This window comes from Pteropus alecto, unplaced genomic scaffold, assembly GCF_000325575.1.
Source record: "Pteropus alecto unplaced genomic scaffold, ASM32557v1 scaffold61, whole genome shotgun sequence".
Taxonomy (NCBI): domain Eukaryota; kingdom Metazoa; phylum Chordata; class Mammalia; order Chiroptera; family Pteropodidae; genus Pteropus; species Pteropus alecto.
In genome coordinates this window covers 5,390,436-5,397,775 of record NW_006434835.1, presented here as the reverse complement: position 1 = coordinate 5,397,775, position 7,340 = coordinate 5,390,436, and positions in this window count along the sequence as shown.

Below are 7,340 nucleotides of genomic sequence, written 5' to 3'. Positions count from 1 at the left end.
CCCATCCACCCATCCATCCATCCATCCATCCATCCATCCATCCATCCATCCATCCATCCATTTATCTGTCCATCCTCTACCTCCCTCCAGAAAAGAGAAGAAATTTTGCAAATATACAAACAATACTTCAAGATAGAGATGTAAAGTTAATAATAAGAAAGATACAGAAAAAATAAAATAAATGTAAGAAAGCAAGCTAAAGCCAAGAGTGAGATTGTCACACAAAATGCATGCCTCTAAGCCCTAGGCACCTGCTGGGAATCAGCCACATCCTGGCTCCGAGCTTTCTTGCAGCCAACGGGAATAGGGAACACGGTAACATGATTGTTCCCTTGACTCTCAGTGTCTGTAAGGTAAAAATAAACCCGTTGCCAAGGAAAAGCACGGCTCTGACTGATTCCGAAACCAGCGAGAGTTTTCCCGGGGTTTGGTAGAAGAGGAGGGTTGAGGTTTAGCCAGGAACGGGCTCCTGGGCTAGTGACTGACACCAAACCCTTCTGAAGAGGGGACCGTGGTGTTTAATGAGCCACAAGGGGGTCAGGCCCACCTCTCTGGGATGGGAAAGTGAGGTGAGGCTGGGGGTAGAGAACACAGCCATTTGTAGAATAGACTAGAGTAGAATAAGATAGAAAATGTTCAAATAACACATCAAAGTAAGGAAAGAAAGAAAACACAAGTCTGAAATCTCCCCACCGAGAGTAGTCTTGCTGGTACTGGATTTGGGGCACAGGGTTGGCTTGAGAGCCTCACCCCCACGCAGGACCCACTGGGCAGGATGTCCCCTGCGTGAATTCCCTGGTGGGCGCATTCACTGGGATGTGGCTCGAGGCCTTGCTGTGCTCCCTGCAGAGGCTTTTCCTCCTCGGACGGGCTCTCTGTGCCTCGCTCCTCATCTGTCTGGTCTGGTCGTCTAGGATGTCCCGCCTCTCGTGACCCAAAGGCCCTTCTCACATTTTCTCCAACAAAAGAACGGCCCCCCTCTGAAGGGAAAGATGTCACTCCCCAGAACATGAAAGTGTGGACTTCACAGCTCTCTTTTTATTGTTATTAGCTTTTTTTTTCTTTCTCTGATAAAATAGAGTGCACTGCCAAGTTGACCCGTAAAGTATAGCAAGAAGAAGCCTCCAGCACATTCTAGAAAGAACTGGCTCATGGGTCTCAGGAACCAAAAGAGAAGGAAGGCCCTGGGCACTGAATGTGGAACGAGGCAGAGCCCGGTGGAGTGGCATCTGGGCAGGACGGAGGGACCACGCTGCCACTGCCTGGGGCCGGACCTTCAGCTGGAAAGCTCTGTGAGGACAGAGGAGGGCTCTCCTCTTCCTCGAGGGTCGGAGGGAGGGCCTGAGCTGGTAGAAGCCCCACCTTGCCTCTGGGCAAGATGCTCTGGAAACAGGTCCCCAGCGTGAGCTCTTCGTTGGGGCCGGCCTGCCTCTGGGCTGGTGCCGTCCCTCCCGCAGCCCCGTGCTTTCTCGTGTCCTGACCTGCCCCGCCCTGGCCCCAAGGGGACCAGCTTGAGGATGGGGAAGTGGAGGAAAGACTGGGCGACGGAATGTGTCTTCCAGCGGGGAGGTCAGCGGGGGAGCCGGACCCACGCGGTTCCGGCTAACCTCTCACGACTAACGTTTTTGCGGCAGGACTGCCCTGAGCACCGCCACGGGCGTGACCGCCAGGACAATGCCGAAGGACGTCCCTCCATAAGAAGGCTTTCCGGGCTTTGTTTTATTTTTCTTGTTTGCTTTCAAATAACAGAACAAATCAACAGATGCATCGGGCAGACGATGGCTTCCTAGCACTTAGCAAAACACCAAGCAGCATTTGGAGGCCCGCCTGTCTCCTTGCTTTTGCGGGTGGTCCCGCGGGATGCGTCTCCTCGAACCGTGGGAAGAATCGGAGCTTTATCTTCCTCTCCACCGAGGGGGGCATCTGGTCACCCCCTGCTCCAGAACGCCTGCCACCAAACTGTCTTATTCTCATCCTAGAGCCACCCTAGTTTCTTCACGTGGACAATCGTGATCGGGACACATGGTCTGCAAACGTCTGAAAATCTTTCGAGTATGCACTGCCATTACGTGTTGAAATAGATATAATCCGGGTACTATTTTAGTAATACATTATGCACAAAAGTATGAATTAAAAAAGATTGAGATGATAATAAAATGTAAAATACTGAGTTGGACGGTGTCCCCCCCAACCCCGAATTCATGTCTTTCCTGAAGCCTTAGAATGTGACCTTACTTGGAAATAGTCTTTGCAGGTGTAATTAGTTAAGGAGAAGTCATGCTGGAGTAGGAATCTTCTAGAATTCTGGGGGAACCTTCATTATGCCGGCAGACACCTGCCTGGCAGACGGTTAGTTCTTTGCAGGGAGACAATGCCTTTTTGAAACTCCTTGCGTCTGACTCCGGGCAAGGGCTCCGCGAAGCTCGTGGGTACAAAACCTCATCTTGTTTGCTTCTCTCTTTTGGCAGAAGTCATGAAAAACGCGGCCTTGGGCAGGCTCTGTTTCTTATGAGTCCTCCAACCCTACCCGGGGGAGTGACCGGGCCATCTCCTCACATCTTGGGGTCTCCCTGTCCTTCAGCCATGGGCCTTCCAGCTGCTTCTGCTGGGAATGCTATTCAGCACCCCAGAGCCTTTCTCCCCAGATGCCCACCCCTAATGGGTGCAGAGACCTGTGGACTCTGCCTTGTGGGTGGCCGGGGTCTGCCCAGCTCCCTGCAGTATAGCTACCGTGACCTTGGTTCGGGCCCTCGCCCCACCTCGCCTGCAGCTCCCGATGCCTCCCCCTGTTCCTGGCACCCCCTCACTCACCATCAGCTCTGCAGCCTTCAAAACAGGCGGCCCACAGGTCAGTCAGGCTCTGGAGATAGGCTTGGATCTATGAAGCTGCCCTCACGGAGCTGCCCCCTCAGACGGGGCACAGGTTCTCCGGTTCCCAGCAGCCCACTTGGTTATGGGGTTCCCCGGCAGGCTCCTGAAGGCACTTTAGTTTGCAAACCCTGCTTTAAAACCTTCTCACACAGCCAGCTGGTAAGGCAGGGCAACTCAGCAGGGCCAGAACGTGAAATGGTCTGAGTTTTCTCCAGTTCCCGCCCCCACCCAGGCTACATGGTGGGACATTTCATACCTCCCCAGGTCTTTTTGTCCTTTAGGTGATCAATCCAGTTCAGAGTTTTCTGTATTGCTTGTTGTACCCCGTTAGAGACTCATGAAACTTATTTAATAGATCATAACCAGCATCCCCCCTCTCAAAAAAAAGGAAAAAGAAAAGAAAAGAAAATATGTGATTGGATAGAAAATGTCAGCCTGTATGGCATGTAACAAGGATAAGTATTGTTTTGTAAAACTTTTAATTTGTTTTTTTTATATGCCCATGCACCTGTGCACTGGGTTGCGATATAAATATTTCTTACTGTGGGTCCTAGTGTCCTGGTCTCTGTCGCTTTAAAAGACTCCCCACTTGTAAAGAGCTGGTGAAGGGAAGGGTGGGAGGGCCCGGGGGAGTCCGTGGGGGTTGGGCTTGCTAAGCTGGTCGGCTCTGCCCCAGCACCTTTGGCGTGGGGGGCTGCTGGGCACTTGTCCAAGAAGGGCTCCTTCCCCCATTCTTTTTTTTCTCTCCCTGTTCTTAAGGGCTCATTCCTCTGGGGTTCAATTCCTCTGGGGTTCAATGAGTTAAAATTCTTGATTTTAAAAAGTGTGACCTTCTACGGTCTGGAATGGATTTTCGCAAACTTTCTCCGTGAGCGCGATCTCACCCCATGCGCCCCATCCTTTGGTTTGGGATGTTAGTGGTTACCTTAAAAGAAGTCTTGTCCTCTGGCGCTGGAGTGAAAATAAACGGGTTTCTCAGACACTTAGAATTCGTGATGTAATGTTCTCTAGAAAATACTTCAGGAAATGCATGATTAAACCCCAAAGCTTTTATAATTGGAAAGAAGTTTGGACTCAAATCTTGAAAGAAGACTGCAGATAAATTGGTTTCATGTCTTCCCACCTGCCCGACGAATAAGTCCCTCTATTGCCTTCGTTCTGCAAAAACACAGGATAATCAGACAGCCGTGTGCCTTCCAGCTGCTTCTGCGGGGGATGCTATTCCCGGCTCGGTCTGCAGGTGCCGACCCATGAGGACGTCAGTGCTATGGCACCAGTTAGAGAGGCCCTGTCTCCAAGGAGAAGAGAGGTCAGTGTCAGAGACTCTGCACTGAGACAGGGCCTCCTGCCAGCCGAGGGGACCGGCCGCTGCTCTGGTGGTGGCCTCTGAGTCAGGCCTTGAAGGCTGTGTGACACACCCACGCCGGCAGAGGGCTGGACAGCACGGGCACTCGGGCTGGAGGGAGGAGGGCGGGGACAGACGTGGAGCCATGGTGCCTGGGCCATCGCCGCCTCTCAGAACGAACCGTCGCACAGCTGCTCCCCATGCAGAGCATGAACAGAAGAGAATGAAATGCAGATGGGGCCAGACATGGGGCCTCAAATATGGGCCTCGAGGTTCCGCCTTGATGCCGTCGTTGACGCCGTCGTGCAGAAGGAGCCGTGGAGGGTTTAGGGGCCGGTGACGAGGGACTGTAAGTCTTTGAGCAAACATACCAGGCAGGGAGATCACTGTCTCATGGCTGGACAATGTGGGAATCGCTCCTCACAGTGGGCCCTGGGCTGCCACTCTGCATCTTACTTCCCTGCAACAAGTACTGTGACCGGACTGAAGAAGCACTTTCCACTCAAATGGCTAACCTTGTCATCGGCTCTCTGTTCTGCTTCTGTAGACATGCTTGCCGCATGGGCCGAAGGGCAGGGTGACCTCGAGATCGACTGAAGACTCACCCTCCCCTTTGCTTGTTCTGTATAGATAACAGATGTATCCCCTTTGCTTATTTGCAGATAAGCCCTATAAAAGTCAGGTTACCCCTGAGCTCGGGGCCCAGACCTTCAGAGTGCTAGCTCCTCTGGGACCGCCGGCACAATGAACCTGAGTTCTCCAGCTCTCCGAGGTGGGCTTGGTTTCTCGCTGGTCTGATTTTTCTGCAACAGGACGATGATGAGAACAAGCCCCTGTCGACCTTTGAGGGTTTCCAGGCTCCCCAGCAGTGGCGCCTGGACGCAAGTACCCCCTCCCGCAGCTTTCTTTCTGGGTTCGCCTTACGAATGGATGCATCTCCGGGAACAGGTACATCCAAGACGGACGCCTGGTGGCCCACCCTGTCTTGGTGACAGTGTGGTTGCTGCTCGCCTGTCCTGTCAGCCATCAAAACAGTGTGTGTGGCCTTGGAGAAGCAGATTCATGTCAATGGGCCAGGTAGACAACTGCACCCGGGACCACCCGCTCTGCCCTGCAAAGGAGGCTTCTCTGCTTCGGGGACTAAAAGCACACAATGTTTTGGCCCAAAAGCACAGCCCAGGATGGCAGCTGATGGGGAAAGTGTGCCAGCCTGAGCACTGCATCCTCCTGAGGAGACCCTGGGGTGCAGCAGATGGCTGCAGCTGGAGTCATCTCCCGGGAGCGGGCATGGGCGCTTGCCTGGCTCGTGGGCTGCCAGCGCCAAGGCCCTCTGAGAACCTCCAGTCTGGCTCCTTGTTTTGAACAAGAAAACATCTAAGCCACCAGCTGGTGTTGAATGTCGGCCAAGTGGGAAGCCAGATGGAGGAGCCCGGGGAGGTGAAGATACTGCTAGGCTGGAGTGGAAGGGAGCTGGCATCGGGACGCCCGTCCCCGGCTGAGCCCCCAGCTGCACGGCACAGGGGACGGGAGCTGGAGCCCAGTACTGGCTGGTACTGGCCTGTTTTTACGAGGAATCTCGTGTGAGGAGCCCACGTTGAGGAAAGACCATAGGACTTGAAATCAGGCTGAATCTCTGAGAAGTTTGTGCCCCAAAGCCAAAAATTCCTTTAAGTGGAACTTCCTGCAAACCCCAGTGTTGTTTGGGGTTATTTATTTATTTTTTTTTGCAGTCAGAAGACATTATACTGCAAAGGTAAGAGCAATAATCTAGAATTTGATCTTGTATTGGTGAAATGATTATTTGGCTGGAAATCTCAGAAGGCAAATAATAACTATGAAGTCACCATGTATGTTTCATCGCTGAGCTGTCCGCTCACCCAGCATCTACTGAGAAATGAAAATAAGGTTCTAAATTTGTTTTTTTCATATTATTTTGCCCATAAATGGGTCCTGACTTAGAAACACTTACATCATTCCAGCGAGAAAGCAACAAGTTTTCTCATCGATGGAAAACACGGAGCAGGGATAAGAAACCTCCAAAGTGGAAACTGAGGTGACTGACCCGAGAGACCAGGTGGAGGGAACACCAGACGGCCCGCTGGCAGGGTCCTGTGCCCCGTGGACACCGAGCCGCCTGCCCCGGGTCTGGGCGGCGGGCTCATGCATCCAGACTGACGGGAGGCGGGCTGGCAAACCCAAACCGCCGGGCACGTGTCGTGCAGGGTGAGTGAGCGGTGCTGTGACCCCAGCACCCAGAAGCCTTGGCGCACCTGTCTGGGTGAAAGCCAGCCTCCTCCTCCCGGCCGGGATCTGTCTGAGGCACAGGAGGTGCACAGCCACCGCTGGATGGGGAGCACCCCAGGGACGCGAGGGCCGGTTCCCCGGTTCTCTTTCGGCTGCAGTGGTGACTGCAGGTGTCAGCTAGAAGCAGCGGGAACTCGAGATTTGGTGTCATGTCTGGATTCATCTCTTGGTTTCTCCATTTGCCACCTGCATGAACTTAAACATTTGATTATTCTCGTTGGGCATTGGTTCTTTCACATGTAAAATGGGGTTACTATGAATGACAACTGAAGTAGTGCCTGGAAAATGCCCCGAGAGGGGCACCTGGTAGACGCTCAGCAAAGGAAGTGGCATTCGGCTCCAAGTCCCTGTGGTTTCTCCATTTGCCACCTGCATGAACTTAAACATCTGATTATTCTCGTTGGGCATTGGTTCTTTCACGTGTAAAATGGGGTTACTATGAATGACATAGTAACTGGAAAATGCCCCGAGAGGGGCACCTGGTAGGCACTCAGTAAAGGAAGTGGCATTCAGCTCCGAGTCCCTGCGGCCGCTCTCCCCATCACCGGGAGGAGGATGCCAGAACTGTCTTTGGCGCCCACTGGGGATGCATGGTGGATGCTGTCAACGCAACAGATCTGTTTGTCCTCGTGGGTTTCTTTCCTGTGTCTAATCTCTGCGGAAATTCAAAGCACATAGACTTGACAGACTCCTAAACTCCTCTTAGGCACCAGTAATAGAAGCTTCCTTCCACCACCCTTGACAAGTGTGACTGGCTTTCTGAGAGCCTCCAGCCGTCAGATGAGGGCCACGCTGCCAGCCTGAGGATGCGTCAGGGTGA